The sequence below is a fragment of the Salvelinus fontinalis genome, chromosome 8 (assembly GCF_029448725.1).
Source record: "Salvelinus fontinalis isolate EN_2023a chromosome 8, ASM2944872v1, whole genome shotgun sequence".
Classification (NCBI taxonomy): Eukaryota; Metazoa; Chordata; class Actinopteri; order Salmoniformes; family Salmonidae; genus Salvelinus; species Salvelinus fontinalis.
Genome location: NC_074672.1, coordinates 18,887,027 through 18,913,114, shown reverse-complemented (window position 1 = coordinate 18,913,114; position 26,088 = coordinate 18,887,027). Strand labels below are relative to the sequence as shown.

At 44.3% G+C, this 26,088-nt stretch overlaps 1 pseudogene; it reads left to right on the top strand.

Annotated features, from left to right (window-relative positions):
• LOC129860815 (neurofascin-like) overlaps positions 1 to 26,088 on the top strand; it is a 45,251-nt pseudogene that overhangs the window by 17,164 nt on the left and 1,999 nt on the right.

Below are 26,088 nucleotides of genomic sequence, written 5' to 3'. Positions count from 1 at the left end.
AGCCATTAAACTCTGCAAGTGTTTTAAAGTCAACGTTTGCCTCATGGTGAAATCCCTGAGAGGTTTCCTTCCTCTCAAAATCAAATCAAATCCAATTTTATTGGTCGCATACACGTGTTTAGCAGATGTTATCGCGGGTGTAGCGAAATGCTTGTGCTTCTAGTTCCGACAGTGCAGCAATATCTAACGAGTAATATCTAACAATTTCACAACATATACCCAATACACACAAATCTAAGTAAAGGAATGGAATTAAGAATATATAAATATATGGATATTACATGTTATGGAATGTTAATTAATGTTAATTACATTGTATTGTGTGATAGTAGTAGATAGACAGCATGTGGATGCTGTATATATTTGGATTTTGCCACAACAGTTTCCTTCCCTTCCTCCCAGATCATCCAGACCCTCCTACAAACTTGAAGTTGTCGGACTCCTTCGAGCGCAGTGTTAGGCTTTCCTGGACCCCTGGAGAAAGCAATCACAGCCCTATCAAAAGTAACAACTCTGCCTTACACTCTACACCTCAGGAGCAGAACACCCAGAGTAAACATAGTCCTGATGTCATGCCACATGTGCACCAGAGTTTCTTTGAAATGGTCAGAGTTAACCAAAATCAACTGAAGTAATCAGTGTTTCTTTCTGGGCTTTTCCTCCAGAATACCTGGTGTAGTATGACGATGACGTCTGGTTCCCTTACAACTGGAGAAACCTTTCCACATACCCTGGAAACCTCAACTCTGTCATTCTGCAACTGTGACCATTCATTATCTATGAGTTTAGGGTCATTGCTATCAATGATATTGGAATGAGTAAACCCAGCCGATCGTCCCCCAACTTCCAGACTGGTGGAGCGCGTGAGTATTTCATGCTTGATGCGTGTGATGATGTGTTATGAATAAGGGATATCTACTGTCTTCAATAATTGTATTGACAGGAATACAGCTGACAACAATTACCTTTCATATTCAAACCATTGGACAAAGAGCTTTCAAAATAATTTGTATACTTGCTATGCTTCTCAGCCCCAGACACCATCCCTAAAAACATCAAAGGAGTGGGCACATGGAGAAACAACATGGAGATCAGCTGGGAGGTGATACATTCAAATATACACTACCGTTCAAAAGTTTGGGGTCACTTAGAAATGTCCTTGTTTTTGAAAGAAAAGCACATTTTTTGTCCATTAAAATAACATCAAATTGATCAGAGATACAGTGTAGACATTGTTAATGTTGTAAATTACTATTGTAGCTGGAAACGGCTGAATTGTAATTGAATATCTACATAGACGTACAGAGGCCCATTATCAGCAACCATCACTTCTGTGTTCCAATGGCATTTCTCGCATGGAGTAGCCTTCATTTCTCAGATCAAGAATAGACTGACGAGTTTCAGAAGAAAGTCCTTTGTTTCTGGCCATTTTGAGCCTGTAATCGAACCCACATATGCTGATGCTCCAGATACTCAACTAGTCTAAAGAAGGCCAGTTTTATTGCTTCTTTAATCAGAACAACAGTTTTCAGCTGTGCTAACATAATTGCAAACGGGTTTTCTAATGATCAATTGGCCTTTTAAAATGATAAACTTGGATTAGCTAACACAACGTGCCATTGGAACACAGAAGTGATGGTAGCTGATAATGGGCCTCTGTACGTCTATGTAGATATTCCATTAAAAATCAGACGTTTCCAGCTACAATAGTCATTTACAACATTAACAATGTCTACACTGTATTTATGATCAATTTTATGTTATTTTATTGGACAAAAAAATTGCTTTTCATTCAAAAACAAGGACATTTCTAAGTGACCCCAAACTTTTGAACGGTAGTGTATTTATTTAAAAAAAATTGAATTGAACTTCCTTGTCTGATATGGGGAAAAGGCAATGAACAACAGAGAGTGGAATGGGCCCCACCTAAAGTACTTGGTGTAGTGGAAACGGAGGGATTCAAGGGAGGAGTGGAAAAACGCTACCACTTGGTGGTGTAAATACTATATCTACGACACAGACATTTTCACACCATACGAGATAAAGGTCCAAGCTGTCAATGACTTTGGGCTGGGCCCAGAGTCTCCTGTCATCATAGGCTACTCTGGAGAAGACCGTGAGTATCACCACACAATCCCTTCCTGCAGACACACAGAGACCCTTTTTATACCCATTTACGGGTAAATATAGACCATCCCTACTTGACACCTGGCAGTCAGCCACACCATAGTGAATTGCAACTTCCTCTTGGTGTCTCCCAGGTCCCACTGCTGCCCCTGTCAAACTGCGTGTGTCCAGGTTAGAGGCCACCAAGGTCACCGTGCACTGGGACCCTGTGGCTCGCAGCAGCATCATGGGTGAACTGAAGGAATACAAGGTCAGACTACTGGGAATAAGAGGCTTGTTTAGTTTCAGGTTTTCAATTCCAAGTGTAACAAACTGTTATGAGATCCAGGCTACGTTTGGTATACATTAGGAAAGCAGTGGATGGAAAGCTCTTCACACATCGGCTGAATGAATTAACAAATGAGGGACTGAGGAACTGAACGAGGGAACAAACATACAAATGAACGCATGTGCTGTGTCCCTCTATCCCAGGTGTACTTCTGGCGAGACAGTAGCCAGCTGAGGTGCCTGAGTGTGAGCAGGGCCATGAAGTCTAAAGCCTTTCCAGCCCACGGGCTGCGTCTCTCTGGTGTCCTGCCAGGACTCATCCCTTGCAGCAACTACAAAATGTGCATAGTGGTGGCCAACAACCGATACGAGGGACATCCCAGTAACACCATAGAGTTCTCCACCCCAGAGGGAAGTAAGGAAAAACATTGTGATGCTGTATTAGATGTGCCACTTTTTCTGTCAGCTCTTTTCCTAATCATGTATTTTCCTTTGTTTATTCTCAGACTTGACCTTTGATCTATGTCACTCACCTGTTCTCTTCCATACTACAGTGATATAATGGCACTGGAGGAAATAGGGGTTGTTTTACGGGCTCCTGACCAATTTTGTTATTTTGAGTATTATTTTGACTGAAAATTACAGCTATCACTAACCTTAATTTGGACTTCAATGAGTCAGAGGCAAAATACATATTGATTATCCCGGACCAAGCCCAAAACCCGGACAATCGAAGGACGCTTATAAGAAATCCTGCTATGCCCTCCGACAAACTATCAAACAGGCAAACCATCTATACAGGACCAAGATTGAAACCTACAACACCGGCTCTGATGCTTGTCGGATGTGGCAAGGCTTGCAAACTATGATGGATTACAAAGGGAAACACAGTCGCGAGCTGTCCAGTGACACAAGCCTACCAGATGAGCTAAATACCTTCTATGCTCGCTTTGAGACTAGCAACACTGAACCATGAGAGCACCAGCTGTTCTGGACGACTGTGTGATCATGCTCTCAGTAGCCGATGTGAGGGTCCTTTAAACAGGTTAACATTCACAAGGCTGCAGGGCCAGACGGATTGCCAGGACAGGTACTCTGAGCATGGGCTGACACCTGGCAAGTGTCTTCACTGAAATGTTCGACCTCTTCCTGACTCAGTCTGTAATACCTACATGTTTCAAGCAGACCACCATAGTCTCTGTGCCCAAGAACCTGTCTAAATGACTATCGCCCCATAGCACTCACGTCTATAGCCATGAAATTCTTTGAAAGGCTGGTCATGGCTTACATCAACACTGTCATCCCAGACACTCTGGACCCACTCCAATTCGCATACCGCCCCAATAGATCCACAGATGACGCAATCTCTTTTGCACTCCACACTGCCCTTTCCCACATGGACAAAAGGAACACATATGTGAGAATGCTGTTCATTGACTACAGTTCAGCGTTCTACACAATTGTGCCCTCCAAGCTCATCACTAAGCTAAGGACCCTGCAATTAAACACCTCCCTCTGCAACTGGATCCTGGACTTCCTGACGGGCCACCCCTAGGTAGTGAGGGTAGGCAACAACACATTCACCACACTGACCCTCAGTAAGAGGGCCCCTAATGGGTGAGTGCTTAGTCCCCTCCTGTACTCCCTGTTCACCCATGACTGCGTGGCCACACATGACTCCAACACCATCATTAAGTTTGCAGATGACACAACGGGGGTAGGCCTGATCAGGGCCCGAGCACGCCCCCATACACATCGACAGGGCTGTAGTGGAGCAGATTGAAAGCTTCATGTATCTGTGTCCACATCACTAAGGAATGATCATGATCCACAGACACCAACACATTTGTGAAGAGGGAACGACAATGCCTCTTGCCCCTCAGGAGGCTGAAAAGATTTGGCATGGGCCCTCAGATCCTCAAAGTTCTACAGCTGCACCATTGAGAGCATCTTGACTGGCTGCATCCGACCGCAAGACGCTACAGATGGCAGTGTGTACGGCCCAGTACATGTACTGGGCCGTACAGTACTGGGCCGAGCTCCCTACTACCCAGGACCTCTATACCAGGCAGTGTCAGAGTAAGGCCCTAAAATTGTCAAAGACTTCAGCCACTCAAGTCATAGACTGTTCTCTGCTACCGCACGACAAACGGTACAAATGTACCAAGTTTGGAACCAACAGGACCCTTAACAGCTTCTACCCCTAAGCCATGAGACTGATCCTTCCCTGACTTTTCCTAAATGTTTGTATTTTACACTACTCATTTGTCAGCGTTCTGAAATCACAAACAGAAAAGTATTGAGACTTTTTACCTGTTTTTTCACACCTATTCCCAACGTAACCCTCCAAGACAATGTGCTGTAGGACGTTGGTACCAAACCAGGTGCTAATGCGTCTTTCTCGCCTCTCTGAATTAATGACAAATGGGTGAATGGACGATAATTGTGCACCGTACTTTACAATTGAATTTAAATAAGGCCTGACTGAATGACGAGGGTGAAAAGGATGATTTCATGTGAAAGGCAATAGTGTAATTATGAGTTTGTTATGCCTGATTATTAGCAGCACATAATTTGACCATGTGCCTTGCGGTTTGATACCATTCTCTTTTACATTTTACTTTGTTAAAAGAAGCTGTTAACGAATGGGTTATTTACTGTAACTCTATTACTAACCTAATTTATTATAAGGGAAATGAAAACATGCTATGTGTTTATTTAAATATGATGTTGTCAATGGATGAATGGGCAATAGAAACCAGATGCAAACTGATAATGGTGCATGTGACTTCAATGAACTGAATGATGAGGAGGGTGAAGAGGGTGATTGAATTTGATTGAACTGAATGATGAGGGTGAATAGGATGATTGAATTTAGAACAATAGTGTAATGATATTGAAGAATTGTGGGCGTTGTGGATGGTCTAATTATTTCATTGTGAAAGACTGGAAAATGTTATATAATTTCCCCTCAGAGAGTGAAATCAGACACTGAGTACAATATACAATGTTTGTAGTTCACAATGGCAAGCCGAACGAAACAAATGGACGCATACCCTGACAGCATTGCAAATGCTGCAGAATGTACTGTAAGTGAGTTGGAGTCAGATGAGGGATCAGCTATTCAGTTTGAAATCGACGTTGCTAATGAAGTCTTCATCTGATTCTAATGTTGACTTCGAGCCTCCGCCTCCGATACCTGAGCCTCCCCGCAGAAAAAACAGAAGAGAGCCAACTGAGACCGTGATCCCAACCGCCACCCTGAGACAGGAGGAGTCTGGGAGGGATGGCATGGTTTGAGTAGAAAAGAGTGATGAGTTTATGTGACATGCAGATGTTGCAGCACATCAGAGATTGTACTGTTGCGCATGCACACAGAAAAATAAACAATACGTGGCGTGGGACATGTCTATGGATGAACTCAAAGCATGTATTGCACTCTTAATTGCATATGGCGGCAAGACCATGGATGTGGTCATTTTTGGTCTGATAGGTAGGGAGTGGACTTTTTCCGAGAGACCATGCCATGCAACCGCTTCAGAAAGACACTGTGGCAGGTGCACATGAAACAAGGCCCATGAAAGCTGCGTGCAATGCAACCGATTTGTTTGTGGGGCTTGCTCACACAAAGCCCCGAAGCTGTGTCCTGACTGTGGACCCCAAGCATAAAGAGAAGAAGAGATTGATTCATGCGTGAAGGCACGGGTATAAGGGAACAATACAGTGTCCGATACAATCAACAAATTACTGTTTTTATTTATTGTCATGAATATATTTGTACATTTATTTTTAATGCAATTAATCCTTTACAATTGTTTATGCACTGGTGCTTTTGTTTAGGAATACGGCAAATAATTTCACCTGTGACCTGGCTGGTTATATTAATTTGATCTTTTTCGTTTCTACTTTGTCAAAAGAATCTGTAACTGGACTATATTAATTACTATAACTCTATTACTAAACTAATCTACAAATAAAGCTGATCAAATGGAGTACTTTGCTATGTTTTTATCATAAGGAAAACAAAAACAGGATATAGTCCTACAAAACATATCCTTAACTCTATCTAAACAAATAACTTTTGTTGTTATTTTTTAAATTGATATATTTCTTCATGCAATTAATCCTTTACAATAGTTTATGTACTATTTATCAAGCGTTGGTGCTTATGTTTGCGCACCTTGATATGCATATGCTTTTAATAACTTCTTAGGGATAGGGGGCAGCATTTTCACGTTTGGATGAAAAGCGTGCCCAGAGTAAACTCCCTGCTACCCAGGCCCAGTTGCTAATATATGCACATTATTAGTAGATTTGGATAGAAAACACTCTGAAGTTTCTAAAACTGGTTGAATCATGTCTCTGACTATAACATAACTTATTTGGCTGTCAAAACTCCGAGGACAAACCATTCAGATTTTTTATTTTTTTGAGGTCACTCTCTTTTCAATGGGTTTTCATTGGGAATCCTTCCTGCAGTTCCTATCGCTTCCACTGGATGTCAACAGTCTTTAGAAATTGGTTGAGGTTTTTCCTTTGAGAAATGAAGAAGTAGCCATGTTCAGAATGAGGCTCGAGTGAAGTGTAGTGTACTGCTTTCTGGCGTGTGACCAGAAAGCATGTGTAATGGTTGTCGTAGTCGTTCTCCTCCTCAGACGAGGAGGAGCATGGATCGGACCAAGATGCGGATTGGTAAGTATTCATGATTTAATGGCAAACCAACAAACACTACAAATTAACAAAACAACAAACGTGACTAACCTGCAACAGTCCTGTGTGGCCCAAACACTGACACAGGAACAAACACCCACAAAACACCAGTGAAACCCTGGCTGCCTTAGTATGACTCTCAATCAGAGACAAACGATACACACCTGTCTCTGATTGAGAATCATACCAGGCCGAACACAAAAACCCAACATAGAAATAGAAAACATAGACTGCCCAACCAAAACTCACGCCCTGACCAATAAACACATACAAAACAAGAGAAAACAGGTCAGGAACGTGACATAACCCCCCCCCTTAAGGTGCGAACTCCGGGCGCACCAGCACAAAGTCTAGGGGAGGGTCTGGGTGGGCATCTGACCACGGTGGTGGCTCAGGCTCTGGGCGAGGTCCCCACCCCACCATAGTCACTCCCCGCTTCCGTATCCCCCTCCCAATGACCACCCTCCAACTAAACCCACCTAAATGAAGGGGCAGCATCGGGATAAGGGGCAGCAGCTCCGGAATAAGGGGCAGCAGCTCCGGAATAAGGGGCAGCAGCTCCGGGCTGAGGGACTCTGGCAGGTCCTGGCTGAGGGACTCTGGCAGGTCCTGGCTGAGGGACTCTGGCAGGTCCTGGCTGAGGGACTCTGGCAGGTCCTGGCTGAGGGACTCTGGCTGGTCCTGGCTGAGGGACTCTGGCTGGTCCTGGCTGGACGGCTCTGGCTGGTCCTGGCTGGACGGCTCTGGCTGGTCCTGGCTGGACGGCTCTGGCAGGTCCTGGCTGGACGGCTCTGGCTGGTCCTGGCTGGACGGCTCTGGCTGGTCCTGGCTGGACGGCTCTGGCTGGTCCTGGCTGGACGGCTCTGGCTGGTCCTGGCTGGACGGCTCTGGCTGATCCTGGCTGGACGGCTCTGAAGGCTCGGGACAGACGGGCAGCGCTGGGCAGGCAGACAGTTCAGACCACGCTGGGCAGGCAGGCAGTTCAGACAGCGCTGGGAAGGCAGACAGTTCGGGCAGCGCTGAGCAGGCAAGCAGCGCAGGCGGCGTTGAGCAGACGGCCGACTCTGACCTGCTGAGGCGCACAGTAGGCCTGGTGCGTGGTGCCGGAACTGGAGGCACTGGGCTGGAGACATGCACCACAGGGAGAGTGCGTGGAGGAGGAACAGGGCTCTGGAAACGCACTGGAAGCCTGGTGCGTGGAGTAGGCCCTGGTGGTACTGAGCTGGGGTGGGAAGGTGGCGCCGGATATACCGGACCGTGAAGGAGGACACGCGCTCTTGAGCACCAAGCCTCCCCAACCTTACCAGGTTGAATGGTCCCCGTAGCCCTGCCAGTGCGGCGAGGTGGAATAACCCGCACTGGGCTCTGCAGGCGAACCGGGGACACCACCTGTAAGGCTGGTGCCATGCACGCCGGCCCGAGGAGACGTACTGGAGGCCAGATACGTTGGGCCGGCTTCATGACATCCGGCTCGATGCCCAACCTAGCCCTCCCAGTGCGGCAAGGTGGAATAGCCCGCACTGGGCTAAGCACGCGTACTGGGGACACCGTGCGCTTTACCGCATAACACGGTGTCTGACCAGTACGACGCCCTCTCACTCCACGGTAAGCCCAGGGAGTTGGCTCAGGTAACCAACCCGGCTTCGCCACACTCCCCTTTAGCCCCCCCCCAAGAAATTTTTGGGTGAGCCTCTCGGGCTTCCAGCCACTCTGCCTTGCTTTAGCCTCATAAAATCTCCTCTCCGCTTTCGCTGCCTCCAGCTCCGCTTTGGGGCGGCGACACTCCACTGGCTCTGCCCAGGGTCCTTTACCGTCTAGGATCTCCTCCCAAGTCCATTCCTCTTTTCTCCATTGCTTTTGTTCTTGCCGTCCTTCTCCAATCCGCTTGGTCCTGGTTTGGTGGGTGTTTCTGTAATGGTTGTCGTAGTCGTTCTCCTCCTCAGACGAGGAGGAGCATGGATCAGACCAAGATGCGGATTGGTAAGTATTCATGATTTAATGGCAAACCAACAAACACTACAAATTAACAAAACAACAAACGTGACTAACCTGCAACAGTCCTGTGTGGCCCAAACACTGACACAGGAACAAACACCCACAAAACACCAGTGAAACCCTGGCTGCCTTAGTATGACTCTCAATCAGAGACAAACGATACACACCTGTCTCTGATTGAGAATCATACCAGGCCGAACACAAAAACCCAACATAGAAATAGAAAACATAGACTGCCCAACCAAAACTCACGCCCTGACCAATAAACACATACAAAACAAGAGAAAACAGGTCAGGAACGTGACATAACCCCCCCCTTAAGGTGCGAACTCCGGGCGCACCAGCACAAAGTCTAGGGGAGGGTCTGGGTGGGCATCTGACCACGGTGGTGGCTCAGGCTCTGGGCGAGGTCCCCACCCCACCATAGTCACTCCCCGCTTCCGTATCCCCCTCCCAATGACCACCCTCCAACTAAACCCACCTAAATGAAGGGCAGCATCGGGATAAGGGGCAGCAGCTCCGGAATAAGGGGCAGCAGCTCCGGAATAAGGGGCAGCAGCTCCGGGCTGAGGGACTCTGGCAGGTCCTGGCTGAGGGACTCTGGCAGGTCCTGGCTGAGGGACTCTGGCAGGTCCTGGCTGAGGGACTCTGGCAGGTCCTGGCTGAGGGACTCTGGCTGGTCCTGGCTGGACGGCTCTGGCTGGTCCTGGCTGGACGGCTCTGGCTGGTCCTGGCTGGACGGCTCTGGCAGGTCCTGGCTGGACGGCTCTGGCTGGTCCTGGCTGGACGGCTCTGGCTGGTCCTGGCTGGACGGCTCTGGCTGGTCCTGGCTGGACGGCTCTGGCTGGTCCTGGCTGGACGGCTCTGGCTGGTCCTGGCTGGACGGCTCTGAAGGCTCGGGACAGACGGGCAGCGCTGGGCAGGCAGACAGTTCAGACCACGCAGGGCAGGCAGGCAGTTCAGACAGCGCTGGGAAGGCAGACAGTTCGGGCAGCGCTGAGCAGGCAAGCAGCGCAGGCGGCGTTGAGCAGACGGCCGACTCTGACCTGCTGAGGCGCACAGTAGGCCTGGTGCGTGGTGCCGGAACTGGAGGCACTGGGCTGGAGACATGCACCACAGGGAGAGTGCGTGGAGGAGGAACAGGGCTCTGGAAACGCACTGGAAGCCTGGTGCGTGGAGTAGGCCCTGGTGGTACTGAGCTGGGGTGGGAAGGTGGCGCCGGATATACCGGACCGTGAAGGAGGACACGCGCTCTTGAGCACCAAGCCTCCCCAACCTTACCAGGTTGAATGGTCCCCGTAGCCCTGCCAGTGCGGCGAGGTGGAATAACCCGCACTGGGCTCTGCAGGCGAACCGGGGACACCACCTGTAAGGCTGGTGCCATGCACGCCGGCCCGAGGAGACGTACTGGAGGCCAGATACGTTGGGCCGGCTTCATGACATCCGGCTCGATGCCCAACCTAGCCCTCCCAGTGCGGCAAGGTGGAATAGCCCGCACTGGGCTAAGCACGCGTACTGGGGACACCGTGCGCTTTACCGCATAACACGGTGTCTGACCAGTACGACGCCCTCTCACTCCACGGTAAGCCCAGGGAGTTGGCTCAGGTAACCAACCCGGCTTCGCCACACTCCCCTTTAGCCTCCCCCCAAGAAATTTTTGGGTGTGCCTCTCGGGCTTCCAGCCGCTCTGCCTTGCTTTAGCCTCATAAAATCTCCTCTCCGCTTTCGCTGCCTCCAGCTCCGCTTTGGGGCGGCGACACTCCACTGGCTCTGCCCAGGGTCCTTTACCGTCTAGGATCTCCTCCCAAGTCCATTCCTCTTTTCTCCATTGCTTTTGTTCTTGCCGTCCTTCTCCAATCCGCTTGGTCCTGGTTTGGTGGGTGTTTCTGTAATGGTTGTCGTAGTCGTTCTCCTCCTCAGACGAGGAGGAGCATGGATCAGACCAAGATGCGGATTGGTAAGTATTCATGATTTAACAAACACTACAAATTAACAAAACAACAAACGTGACTAACCTGCAACAGTCCTGTGTGGCCCAAACACTGACACAGGAACAAACACCCACAAAACACCAGTGAAACCCTGGCTGCCTTAGTATGACTCTCAATCAGAGACAAACGATACACACCTGTCTCTGATTGAGAATCATACCAGGCCGAACACAAAAACCCAACATAGAAATAGAAAACATAGACTGCCCACCCAAAACTCACGCCCTGACCAATAAACACATACAAAACAAGAGAAAACAGGTCAGGAACGTGACAGCATGCTACACATTGTTTTCCTCCGGTATTGAACACAGATCATCCCGTCTTCAATTTTATCGATTATTTACTTTAAAAAATACCTAAAGTTGTATTACAGTAGTTTGAAAAAGTAGTTTGAAATGTTTGGACAAAGCTTAGAGGTAACTTTTGTAGTCATGTTGAGCGAGTTGGAACCGGTGTTTTTCTGGATCAAACACGCCAATGTAACAGTACTCTTCTTGCGTTGTGTACAACCATCCTCGACACGAATTCCAAAGTGTTGCACCAGTCATGGAGATTTATTCGCTGGTTTGGTGCTTGTTCACTGGGCCATGTAGTTACCAAAATAATACAATTACAATATACAATATAATATCTTTAACAATGTACCTGGTAGGAACAGCACAAAATTGCACGTCATGCAATGCATGGCTCACCATCCAACTCTGCACTCACGCACTGTACAAAATATATGAACCCCCCCCACCAGACACAGTAAGTTGCTAGCTAGTACTGGCGGGAATTCTTTACAACCAAAATGCACAACCAATATTCTCCAAAAAACACTGCATCTTATGTGTGATGTTCGAATAACATTTACAAACAAATGTATATAAATTGTACACTTAAATCATCACTTGGAAGTATAAAAATCACTTTTGATGTACAGTGCTTTGCAACCAACAACTTACCGCTGGTTTGGTGCTTGTTCACTGGGACGATTCTAACTGAAACATCCTCCCTCGTAAGCAAGCTACGCAAACCAGCCAATAAGATGCCATGTTGAGTAGGTGACGGCAAGACAAAACTAAAACCAAAAACCCATTGGCTTAACAATAAAGTGGCAAGGGGAATCACCAATAAAACCCTGTTACACCAAATAAATTGACATTTTGGATATATATAGACGGAATTAATCGAACAAAAGGACCATTTGTGATGTTTATGGGATATATTGGAGTGCCAACAGAAGAAGCTCGTCAAAGGTAAGGGATGAATTATATCTTTATTTCTGCATTTTGTGTCGCGCCGGGAGGATTGAAATATGATGGTCTGTGATTGTTTGCTGGGGTGCTATCCTCAGATAATAGCATTGTTTGCTTTCGCGGTAAAGCATTTTTTAAATCTGACACATTGGCTGGATTCACAACAAGTGTAGCTTTAATTTGGTATATTGAATGTGTGATTTCATGAAAGTTACATTTTTATTGTAATTTATTTGAATTTGGCACTTGGCATTTTCACTGGATGTTGGCCAGGTGGGACGCTACCGTACCACATATCCCAGATTAAGAGACGCTCGGGAACGTTCTCTAGAGGGTACTTATAGGCTGAAAGGACAGGTGTTTATAGTGTTAATATTTAGTCCGGTAGCTATTGGTAAACTCTTTATCTATCTGCATTGAATCTTTTGACACATCACATACACTGTTGTTACTGTTTATTATCTATCCTGTTGCCTAGTCACATTACATACACTGCTGTTACTGTTTATTATCTATCCTGTTGCCTAGTCACATCACATACACTGCTGTTACTGTTTATTATCTATCCTGTTGCCTAGTCACATCACATACACTGTTGTTACTGTTTATTATCTATCCTGTTGCCTAGTCACATCACATACACTGCTGTTACTGTTTATTATCTATCCTGTTGCCTAGTCACATCACATACACTGCTGTTACTGTTTATTATCTATGCTGTTCCCTAGTCACTTTATAGGTATACAGTGCATTCGGGAAGTATTCAGACCTCATCCCTTTTTCCACATGTTGTTACGTTACAGCCTTATTCTAAAATGGATTAAATAGCCATTTTTCCTGATCAATCTATACACAATACCCCATAATGACAAAATGAAAACAGATTTTTAGATTTTTTTGCAAATGTATAAAAGAACTAAAACAGATACCTTATTTACATAAGTATTCAGACCCTTTGCTATGAGACTCGAAATTGAGCTCAGGTGCATCCTGTTCTCGTTGATCATCCTTGAGATGTTTCTACAACTTGATTGGAGTCCACCTGTGGTAAATTCAATTGATTGGATATGATTTGGTAACGCACACACCTGTCTATATAAGGTCCCACAGTTGACAGTGCATGTTTATTTTACCTTTATTTAACTGGCCCAACGCTCTAACCACTAGGCACCTGCCGCAAAAAGCAAAAACTAAGCCATGAGGTCGGAGGAATTGTAAAGCTCCGAGACAGGATTGTGTCGAGGCACAGATATGAGGAAGGTTACCAAAAAAAGTATGCAGCATTGAAGGTTGGCATAGCGCAATTGGCATAGCGTCGTCCGGGTTAGGGAGGGTTTGGCCGTTAAGGATATCCTTGTCTCAGTATGTAAAATGTAATAAAATGTATGCACTCTACTGTAAGTCGCTCTGGATAAGAGCGTCTGCTAAATGACTAAAATGTAAATGTAAATGTAAGGTTCCCAAGAACACATTGGCCTCCATCATTCTGAAATGGAAGAAGTTTGGACCACCAAGACTCTTCCTAGAGCTGGCCGCCCGGCCAAACTGAGCAAACGGGGGAGAAGGGCCTTGGTTAGGGAGGTGACCAAGCATCCAATGGCCACTCAAACAGTTCTCCAGAGTTCCTCTGTGGAGACGGGTGGCCCTTCCAGAAGGACAACCATCTCTGCAGCACTCCACCAATCAGGCCTTTATGGTAGAGTGGCCAGACGGAAGCCACTCCTCATTAAAAAGCAAATGACAGCCCAAAGGACTCTCAGACCATGAGAAACAAGATTCTCTGGTCTGATGAAACCAAGATTGAACTCTTTGGCCTGAATGTCAAGCATCACATCTGGAGGAAACCTGGCACCATCACTACTGTGAAGCACGGTGGTGGCAGCATCATGCTGTTGGGATGTTTTTCAGCAGCAGGGACTGTAATACTAGTCAGGATTGAGGGAAAGATGAACGGAGCAAAGTACAGAGAGATCCTTGATGAAAACCTGCTCCAGAGTGCTCAGGACCTCAGACTGGGGTGAAGGTTCACCTTCCAACAGGACAATGATCCTAAACAAACAGTCAAGACAATGCAGGAGTGGCTTCGGGACAAGTCTCAATGTCCTTGAGTGGCCTAGCCAGAGCCCGGACTTGAACCCGATCGAACATCTCTGGAGAGACCTGAAAATGGCTGTGCAGCGACGCTCCCCATCCAATCCAGACAGAGCTTAAGAGGATCTGCAGAGAAGAATGGGAGAAACTCCCCAAATACAGGTGTGCCAAGCTTGTAGCGTCATACCCAAGAAGACTCGAGGCTGTAATCGCTGCAAAATTGCTTCAACAAAGTACTGAGTAAAGGATCTGAATACTTAAGTAAATTATATTTGTTTTTTATATATTTTTTAATTTCCCAAAATTGATAAAAACACGTTTTTGCTCTGTCATTATGGGGTATTGTGTGTAGATTGATGACGGAAAAAACAATTTAATCAATTTTAGAATAAGGCTGTAACATAACAAAATGTGGAGAAAGTCAAGGGGTCTGAATACTTTCCAAATACACTGTATGTACATACAGTATCTTCCTCAATTACCCTGTATCCCTGCAAATTGACTCTGTACTGTTACCCATTGTGTATATAGCAAAGTTATTGTTACTCATTGTGTATTTCTTCCTTGTGTTATAATGTTTTTATTATATCTCTTTTTTTCTCTCTACGTTGTTATGAAGGGCCCGTAAGTAAGCATTTCACTGTTAGTCTACACCGGTTTAGAAAGCATGTGACAAATAAAATTAAACGTAATTGTATTTGTCTCTAACACCCTCTGCTCCAAGATTCTTCAGAATCCAGCAGAGACATTTGGACACTATCTGGGTGGACTGGGACACTCCTGCAGAGCCCAATGGCATCATCGCCGGATACATACTGAAATATCAGACAGGTAGGAAGACTTACCCATCGTCAGTCAGGTGAACAAAGTGGGTACAGTAGGTAAAACGGGTCTCTAAATCAAGTTCTCTTGGCTCCCTGGTGTGCTCTCCCTCCACAGTGAACGCAATCCGGGAGGAGGAATTGCGTGTTGAGGAATTTGTGCGCCGATGTGATCGCTACACCCGCTATAGATTCACCATAGCAGCACAGACTAGACTCGGGGTCGGAGAGTGGTACACAGAGGAATCACCCCATTATACAACTGAAGGTAAAACACCACAGGTCAACCACAACACACAATTACAAGCCATTAAACATTCACACACCTACAGATTTTATCATGACAATTAATCGTGTGTGTGTGTTTACATACAGCTAATGCACGGGAGCAGGTGGACCGCTCCACTCAGGGCTGGGTCATTGGTGTGATGTGTGCTGTAGCCCTCTTCGTGCTCATCCTGCTGGTCGTCTGCTTTATCAAGAGGAGCCGAGGGGGGAAATACTGAGGTACTGTAGCAATACTATAGTCCACAAGACTTCTCCATTAGAGGATCAACATTCTTAGATGGAGAGACAGATCCAACAGACCTAATACTATAGTTAATTTACTAGCATAAAGCTTGTGCTAAATTAGCTAATGGATAGGATATATTTACCCTAAGTATGCAGTGCTTATATTATATTTGGTCAGAGTAACAAGACAGAACTTTTTATTTTCAGTACGGGACAAGAAAGAAGTGACATTGGAGCCAGTGGATGATAAAGATCAGGAGGGATCATTTGACTATCGGTAGGCAATATAAAAGAACTGGCTGAAAATCAACTGAGAACCTTGACTTGAGATAAGTATGAATAGTGCTAATGCAGGATTTGTGTAGGTCAAAGTCAACCACGTACATCATGTATAATCATTTTGTGAGGTAGTGCTGATCGTGTCAGTTTCCCTTCAAGCCAACTATGGTATCTAAAACCTTCCACATGAACAGTAATCTACAGTCATATGAAAATGTATTCGGGTCTTTCTATAAATAAATGGGCCAATGTGTGACATCATGGTCAACATTTTGAAATGGTTTGATATACATTTAAACATGATTTTCTTGCACCTCCACATGTATAATTACAGTAATACGAGTCTAGATGGGCACAATGAGACCATAACTCCTAGAAACAACAAAACATCTACATGTCATTCAAAATGTCACATGAAACATGGACACTGCATGTTTCTTTGTCATGCCTAGTAGCCAGGTCTGTTTGTGCTTTAGTCAACTCTCTATCATTTAAAGCCATTCTAATAATATAATACGTGTTCTGTCAACAAAATAATTGACTATAATAATAACCAATAATCATTCAAATTATTGGCGAAATCATTAGAATTAGTCAACTCTTTAAGGTAGGTGTGTGTGTGAACGTGTTTAACTATTCAAGAATAGTAAACAAACAAACATTTGACCTTGTTAATCCCCATGAGGTCAAATGCTATTTCTATGGGGTTTAGGGTTAAGGTTAGAATTAGTTTCAGGGTTAGAATTACGTAAAGGGTTTGGGTTAGGAGCTAGGGTTAGGTTTAGGGTTAGGTTTAGGGTTAGGTTTTCGGGTTAAGGTTAGGGTTAGGTTTAGGGTTAGGTTTTTGGGATAAGGTTAGGGTTAGGTTTAGGGGTTAGGGAATATTGTGTCCCCCCACAAGGTTAGCTGTACAAGACAGTGTGTGTAGGTGTGTGTGTATGTGGGTGTGGGTGAAAACTAGACATCACATTCTTGCTTCCTCTGTCCTTGTTTCCTCCACTCCTTGCCTCTCCTTGAAAGTGCATTGGAGGAAACAGGGGGAGAATCTCAATTGCATTTCCTTCATTCCTCATGTCCTCTCTCCCCGCCTCATTAAAACCCATTAGATAAGAAGGTGAGAGAGGAGGGAACTCTGACGTTCTTGTCCAATGGGTTTTGAGAAGGAGATGAGGAGAGAGGATGCAACAAATCAAGGAAATGTTATTGAGATTCTCCCAAGGATAGAGGAAACAAGCATTTGACAGTTATTACATTTTTTTGACAGTGCCAGACTGACTGAGCTACCATAATACCCATGGCCTGTCCAGAAATAACCCCTAGCCCCTACTGCCCAGAGTCTAGACACATGTGGAGATCTGAGAGGGATTGATGGAGACATGGTGAGAGCCCCACCTTACCCTTCGATAGGCTTGGAGGAATTTTGGCGGTATTGCTTACACCTGTCCAATCCTCTCAGATCTCCACAAGTGTCTAGGGGTAGAGGCTAGGGGTAGTTTTTGGACAGGACGCCACAACCCTTCGGGTGGATGATGGATCTACAGCACGACACTTGAAGCATTGGTTGGATGTTAAATTCCATTCCTATGCACACAGGCTGTACACACCCACGGCACCCTATCAGGCTGATCAGACAGGTGTGGGTAGCTAGAGACCTGCTGTAAACAGTGAAAGGATATATTTACATGCCTACTATTCACGCGCTTGCTTCATTTCAGCTAGTTAGATGTGCAACCACTGACTAACTATAGCTAGGGCATATCTCTAGTCTAGCAATAGGTACTGTTTTGGTGAATGCACCAATTTGTAAGTCGCTCTGGATAAGAGCGTCTGCTAAATGACTTAAATGTAAAATGTAAATGTTGGTTGTTTAGCATCATTTAAGATTACCAATGGTTAGCTAGGTAGCTAGGATATATCAGTCAGCTAACCATTTACAGTAACAGCAGTTCATAAGTTAATACACACTAAATCTTATGCAGAAATGAAGAAATCTTACTTTATCTTGGCACTGTGGCACGGTATGGGCAGCTATTAATAAATCAATAACCCTAACCCTAACCCTAATAGAATGGAGTTAGAAGGGTGACCTCTTAGGACAGGAAGTGTTGGCTCTGCACTTGACCTTTCATATTTAACCCCACACACATTTGAACATCAAAATATCAAGTTGTTTTTTTTGTTTTATATGCAAATATTTGTTGTAAATACATTTTTTACGAATAAACAGGCAGTTTTCACGTTCCCAATTTCTCTCTATTACCTAGGAAAACAAACTAACAAAACGTACATGGAAAATGTACATTGTCCACGAAGTAGGCTAAAAACATAGACATCAAATGTTCTGTAAATCCTACAGTTAATTCCCGCACTTTGGCTGTTGTTAAATCACGTGCAGTTTCACACAAGCTCTTATCACTTGACAGTCATTCAGAAAATTCCTGAATCAGCTGATGTTGCGTGATAATGTCCCCATGTAACTAAACAGCTAGACATCAAACGGGCATCAAACAACTATTATGAGTACTTATTGAAGAACCTTAATGACAGTTTAAATGTTTGTTTTATTCATCATATTAAAGTTTGTATTTGTATTTATTTTGCTGTCAAGACAGCAGCTACTATTCCTGGGGTCCAGCAGAATTAAGGCAGTTTATACAATACAGTCACAGATTTCACAACCCACTGTGTGCCCTCAGGCCCCTACTCCACCACTACCACATATCTACAGTACTCAATCCATGTTTGTGTATAGTGCGTATGTTATTGACCCCTTTCTGTTTGAAACATTGTATTTTGCAATCACATACATTATTTTGAATATGTGTGCCGATGAAAACTGTTTTCACACCACAACATATGGAGATATGAAATGTTAGGATGTTACAGTACACTTCCGAGATCTCCATACCAAAAAAAATAAACAATGTCCAGGAATTTCACAGGATCAAGGTCAATGTGTCATTCCATTGTTAAATGCTTAGTATACGATAAACCAACAAACCGTATCATAAATATAAGGGAAGAAGGGTATTGTTTTATGTCACACGATTTTAACCAAATCTGTGAAGACCCCAAACACAAATAAAACGGTTTAAACATAGGTTTTGATTCAAATCATGAATTATATAGAATGTATCTATGTTCCCCCTTATATCTTAATTTATCCACATGAAAATAAAAATCATGAATGTCTTTGTAACAGCTCCAAACAGTTGTACACTGCAAGAGTTGCTCACTGCTACTCTAGTTTATAGAAAGACCCATCCATACTGTAATATGGTGTGGTAATAATACTCAACAGGGAAACAAATCATTCAATTTCCTAACAATATTGTACCATTCAGTGTTGTCGTTATTTCAGAACAATGTATTTTTCCTGATAACTCCCCAATCCTTAGAATTGATCTCTTTATTCTGACTACTAATGTTTTCACATTCTTCCTTTGGACTACTGAAGGTCTCTGGAAAGGTATGATAATATGAACACTAATGCAAGTCTACACCATGTTCACCATTTCTACTGTATTATTTTACTTATATATTGACTGTATTTTATATTTATAACCAATAAATTGGAACTAAAATAAACGTTTAGGTAGTCTGCATTTCAACATGCTATCGCTGTTGAAACAAGTTAATGGTTTAAGTGACTTGATTAAAATATCCTAAAATCGCTGATAATTAATTGAAATGTTCTTCAACAATGTAGCTCTCTACACAAATTAAAAACAATATTTGTGAACGTTTCAGGATAAGCTGTGTCACCACCATTCCCTACTCTGCCCAACGGTAAGTATTACAACCAGTCAGTCTGTTTTAATGTCTAGAACTGTGTGGTGAAACCTGGGAGCCATAACACAGCCTCTAATATTTTCACTTTTCTTCCAGGGAGGATGAGACTAAAGTCAGGAGGGGTCAGGCGACAGTCGACACCATGATGAAACGGACGGAGAGTGACGACAGTCTGGTGGAGTACGGTGATGGACGGGAGATTGAGTTCAACGAGGACGGCTCCTTCATTGGCCAGTACACTGGACACAAGAAGAGGGATGACAGAGACCCAGAGTTTAGGGAGAGTAAGAGCCAGGAGGCCCTCTCCCCCATGAGCCCCATCTACTCATTTGCATAAGGAAACAGGACTTACAATGAGTGCTGTGGTGACCTGTCATTCAGGGCAGGTGGGGCAGAGCCTGTTTTGCATGTTATTTTGGCATTAATACGTGTCACATTAGTTTGCAAACAAAGTAAAATAAAACAAATTTGAGTTAATAAAGCTGCATACACACATGGTCTCTTTTTTGCCTTCTTGAGTAAGGCAGCTCCAAAATGCAGGTGTTTCAGCCTAGCTCAGTGCTTTCTGTGGTGGTGGGGCAGCCAGCAGAAAATAAGAAGCTTGGGGGTTGGTAATGTTCTCTAGTTGCGCAGTGATTGGCTCAGTGTTCTGTCACTCATTGGGACACTACGTCACAGCAAAATCTACAGGTAGAGCTCGAAAATTCAAGCCCCTTTGGTGCTGCTATAGAGTTACATTAGAAGTGGCCATCCAAGAAGACTCAAGGTCATTGGCCACAGTTAAAATGACGTCAATTCTTGTTATATCTACAGTAGCCTTGATTGGACTGATCATGTCAAAATCTTAGCTAGCAAGCTGGTAGTCATCATCATCATCAATCAATCCTAGAATCTACTGGCAAATCATTTTCAATCCGTGTCATATGAAGAGAATCACTAGCCTGCTATTCAGTGGAGTGGATGTGTGGTCTAGGTCTGGGTTTAAGGGTCTCTTTTCCCAGCTTAAAAGGATAAACATTCAGCATTGGTCATGCTGTCAATCCAGCATGACTTCTGCTGCTTTAAAACAACTTGAAACTCGGAACTGGGAAATCTCAGACTTCAGTGAGTTCAAGACAACTGGAAACTTTGAAAAAAATAGCTCAGACTGGGAAAATACGTTTTCAACGATCATGCAACTCGGATTTCGAAGTTGGGAACTCGGACCTCTTTCTAGAGCTCCAACCTGAAGATCAGTAACATCAGCTTCAGGTTGATCAGCATCGCCCTTGTTTTTTTCTGAGTTCCCAGTTGTCTTGAAAGCACCATATATTCAGAGAATGCCAGATTTTGATGACAAAATTTGCCCACGAAGGACCCCGCTGCCTACCTTCCTGTTCAAGTGACCACAGCACAGAAATCCAGAAATGTATTGTATGTTACTGCATAAATTATGTAATATGCCAGGAAGATATGTACAGTGCATTCAGAAAGTATTCAGACCCCTTGACTTTTTCCACATTTTTACGTTGCAGTCTCATTCTAAAATGTATTAAATATATTTTTCCCTCATCAATCTACACACAATACCCCATAATGAAAAAGCAAAAAACAGTTGAGAAAATTTTGCAAATGTATATTAAAAAATATATATATATCACATTTACATAAGTATTCAACCCTTTACTCAGTACTTTGTTGAAGCACCTTGGCAGCGATTACAGCCTTGAGTCTGCTTGGGTATGACGCTACAAGCTTGGAATACCTGTATTTGAGGAGTTTCTCCCATTCCTCTCTGCAGATCCTCTCAAGCTCTTTCAGGTTGGATGGGGAGCGTCGCTGCACAGCTATTTTCAGGTCACTCCAGAGATGTTCGATCGGGTTCAAGTCCGGGCTCTGGCTGGGCCACTCAAGGACATTCAGAGACTTGTCCCGAAGCCACTCCTGAGTTGTCTTGGCTGTGTGCTTAGTGTCATTGTCCTGTTGGAAGGTGAACCTTCACCCCAGTCTGATGTCCTAAGCACTCTGGAGCAGATTTTCATCAAGGATCTCTTTATACTTTGCTCCGTTTATCTTTCCCTTGATCCTGACTAGTCTCCCAGTCCCTGCCGCTGAAAAACATTCCCACAGCATGATGCTGCCACCACCGTGCTTCACCATAGGGATGGTGCCAGTTTTCCTCGACGTGATGCTTGGCAATCAGGCCATAGAGTTCAATCTTGGTTTCATCAGACCAGAGAATCTTGTTTCTCATGGTCTGAGAGCCTTTCGGTGCATTCTGGCAAACTCCAAGCGAGCTGTCATGTGCCTTTTACTGAGGAGTGGCTTCCGTCTGGCCACTATACCATAAAGACCTGATTGGTGGAGTGATGCAGAGATGGTTGTCCTTCTGGAAGGTTCTCCCATCTCCACAGAGGAACTCTGGAGCTCTGTCAGATTGACCATCAGGTTCTTGGTCACCTACCTGACCAAGGCCCTTCTCCCCCGATTGCTTCGTTTGGCCGGGCAGCGAGCTCTAGGAAAAGTCTTGGTGGTTCCAAACTTGGAGTCAACTGTGTTCTTGGGGACTTTCAATGCAGCAGAAATGTTTGCATACCCTTCCCCCAGATCTGTGCCTGATACAATCCTGTCTTGGAGCTCTATGGACAATTCTTTCGACCTCAAGGCTTAGTTTTTGCTCTGACATGCACTGTTAACTGTGGGACCTGATGTAGACAGGTGTGTGCCCTTCCAAATCATGTCCAATCAATTTAATTTACCACAGGTGGAAATAAATCAAGTTGTAGAAACATCTCAAGGATGATCAATGGAAACAGGATGCACCTGAGCTCAATTTCGAGTCTCACAGCAAAGGGTCTGTATACTTGGGTAAAAAAGGTATTTCTGTAATTTTTTTATTTTTTATACATTTGCTAAAATTTCTAAAAACATTTTCACTTTGTCATTATGGGGTGTATAGATTAATGAGTATTTTATTTATTTAATCCACTTTAGAATAAGGCTGTAACGTAACAAAATGTGGAATAAGTCAAGGGGTCTGAATACTTTCCAAATATACTGTATACTGTAGCTAAGAAAGCAATATTAAGTGTATGTTGTGTAGTAAGCTGTTAGTAGCCCATGTGCCTCTAACCCTAATAATTTAGTCGCATTTCCCCTCATAATTTAGCCTACTGTTCTGACTTGTTGGTGCACATGTAGCCTATTTTAGAGAAATGTAAGAGCTTTCATTGTCTGCTTATATGCCCCTTTCATTTATCCTATGGTTCTGATTTGGTGTACAGGGAGAATACTGTAAGAACAGTCCATGTTCTGAATTCTGTCACTGTACATTTCAAAAGTGCTGAACAAATAGTTATATTGACTACGTCTGTCCTAGCTCGCTCATTAATGTCTTAATTACGGATTGCCTCTTATTCGCTCGTCGTCCCTTTATGCTATATTTTGTACATCTCAATTGTCAGTAGAAACCACATTTGTTAAGCAAGTCAGCCATATCAGCTATGTTTTTTTTAAAGGCAGTAAATTAGGCTAAATAAACTGTTTTACTGCCAGACAAGGCTCCGCTGATAACCAGGTTTAACAGTGGTAAGGTGTTGGGACTCTGCTGTTGGGACAGCTTTATGTGGGCACCGTTTGTCACCGTTATAGTCCAATTAATGTATTGTTTAGTGTTGTGGATTTGCTGGCATGCATCTAAAAAAATTGATGGAGTTTGCCACTGAATGGGTGCAATGCTCAACTAGCGCCTCTATAAACAGTTGTATACGAGACTGACTGAGTCCTGAATGCCCACTGCCCACTAATTGGGGGACACAGGTGTTCCCAAGCAAATCCACCATATTTTCTTAATTCCAGGCACACAAGATGATGTGATTGGAGCCTGATTGTGTTCCTCTATTCTCATGCTCTGCATTGACACTTGGTTGGTACAGCATTTTAACAAGAAAATTAAGGTTACAGCCTGTGGTATTTATGAAGTTGTGGAAAGTACATGTTTTTCAAGTGGGTGTGTAAGTGTGTGCGTACGTGCATACATGTTGATGTGGGTGTGGAAGTGTGTGCGTACGTGCATACATGTTGATGTGGGTGTGGAAGTGTGTGCGTACGTGCATACATGTTGATGTGGAAGTGTGTGCGTACGTGCATACATGTTGATGTGGGTGTGGAAGTGTGTGCGTACGTGCATACATGTTGATGTGGAAGTGTGTGCGTACGTGCATACATGTTGATGTGGGTGTGGAAGTGTGTGCGTACGTGCATACATGTTGATGTGGAAGTGGAAGTGTGTGCGTACGTGCATACATGTGGGTGTGGAAGTGTGTGCGTACGTGCATACATGTTGATGTGGAAGTGTGTGCGTACGTGCATACATGTTGATGTGGGTGTGGAAGTGTGTGCGTACGTGCATACATTTTGATGTGGAAGTGTGTGCGTACGTGCATACATGTTGATGTGGGTGTGTAATATTTCTACTATTGGAGAGATATTGACTGGATGGAGGAATACACTGATACGTTTATCATGTTGATAAAAGCAGTGACACCAGGGGCCTGTTGCACAAAAGTAGAATTAAGACATCCGGGATAAATGACTCAGCTGAGCTCAATGAAGCCAAAACATGTGCGTCCAGGCTTAATTGGTTGCACAAAGACCAAGCCAGGATGAGCAGACACGGATTCATTAAGCCAGGTGAAACCAATCCTGGATAGGTGCGCGCTCACGGCTCACTCAAATAGACCCCGCCACAGATCACAGATTAACTGATTTACCATGGCAACTAGAGCCGCGTACTTTTCCCCGTCGGAAGCACAAATCCTCATGGAGGCATACGAGGAGGTAAAAGATATAATTAAGAAGAAAGGCAACACCGCCACAGTGATAAAGCAAAGAGAAAAAGCGTGGCAAAGTATTGCAGACCGCCTGAATGCGTAAGTAGTGCACAATTACACAGTCACCGCTCCGCTGAAACATCACAATTACAATTCAAATATTTAATTCACATCTCCAAAAATGCAGTTGTACTGTAATTATGAAACGGTTAAATTTTTAATTGAAATGCACTGCAGATATGAGTGAAATTGTGTAAAGTAACTCCATCACACTGTATAAAGCTATGATAAATGTTTTGATATTTTTACTGAAAACAAGACAAAAATACCAAGTAATTTTTTGCAGTGTGACTCCATTAAATGTGTGTGTGTGTGTGTGTGTGTGTGTAGATTAAACATGAACGGGCCAAAACGGACATGGCAGCAGGTCAAAATCAAATACAAGAACATTCTGCAGAATGGTATGGTCCCTGACTAATATTTAACAAAGCACAAGCATATATTGTACCCAGAAGGTGCCTGCTCACACATTGTCTGTACTGTTTTAGCAGTGAAAAAGAATACCCACAGACAAGGCACGGGTGGTGGGTCACCAAAGGCTGACCTTACCCCAGCAGAGGACATGGCCTTGGAGCTAAATAAAGGCAGGCCCGTCTTAGAGGGGATCCCTGGGGGGAAAGAGACGAGCATAGGTTCCTCCCAAGATGCCACCCGCTTCATTCAAGGTATGTCCTTCCATCTCTACATGGGATACAACCACATTCATATTGAATCAATTTGGACTGTCTGACTTTGGTTTACCTATTGCCTTGCAGTGTCTGGCAGCACTGTGTTCCTGTTAGAGCCACCAGCACAAGCACCAGACGATGCTGATCCAGTGAGTACTCCATCAAAGGCATACTGTAGGCCTGGCATGTCTTGTCTACTAGCTTCAATATGAATCCGATTAAATGTGATAGGGTGAAGGCCCCAGTGCAGCAGCAACAGCACATGATGGAGACGATGATGAGGAGGAGACCATCTCTCTGGATTCCAGAAGGCATGAGGTATCATGTTAAGACTGTGAAAGTACTATTTACTCTACAATGGTGAGGAGTCCTCATCAAAATCAAAAAATCTAATTTCTTTTACAGGACCCAGATGCTATACAGTGGGAAAACCAGCCTGGCAACATAGTGCGTATTAATAAAAGGACACCACATCCTGCCAAATTCCAGCTGCGCTAATTGTATTGTGTTCACAGAGCTCACAAGCTATCAGAAAGTTGTATGGCAACCACCTCCGGCGCCAAATAGAACTGGCAGACATAGACATTCAGTACAAGAAGAAAAAGATGGAAAATCTTGCACTGGAGTCCGAAATAAAAAAGAGGACAATTAGGAAACTGGACCTTGAAATAAAAAAACTTGAGAGGGAGGTGAGATATGCCTTCAATGTACACTGTATG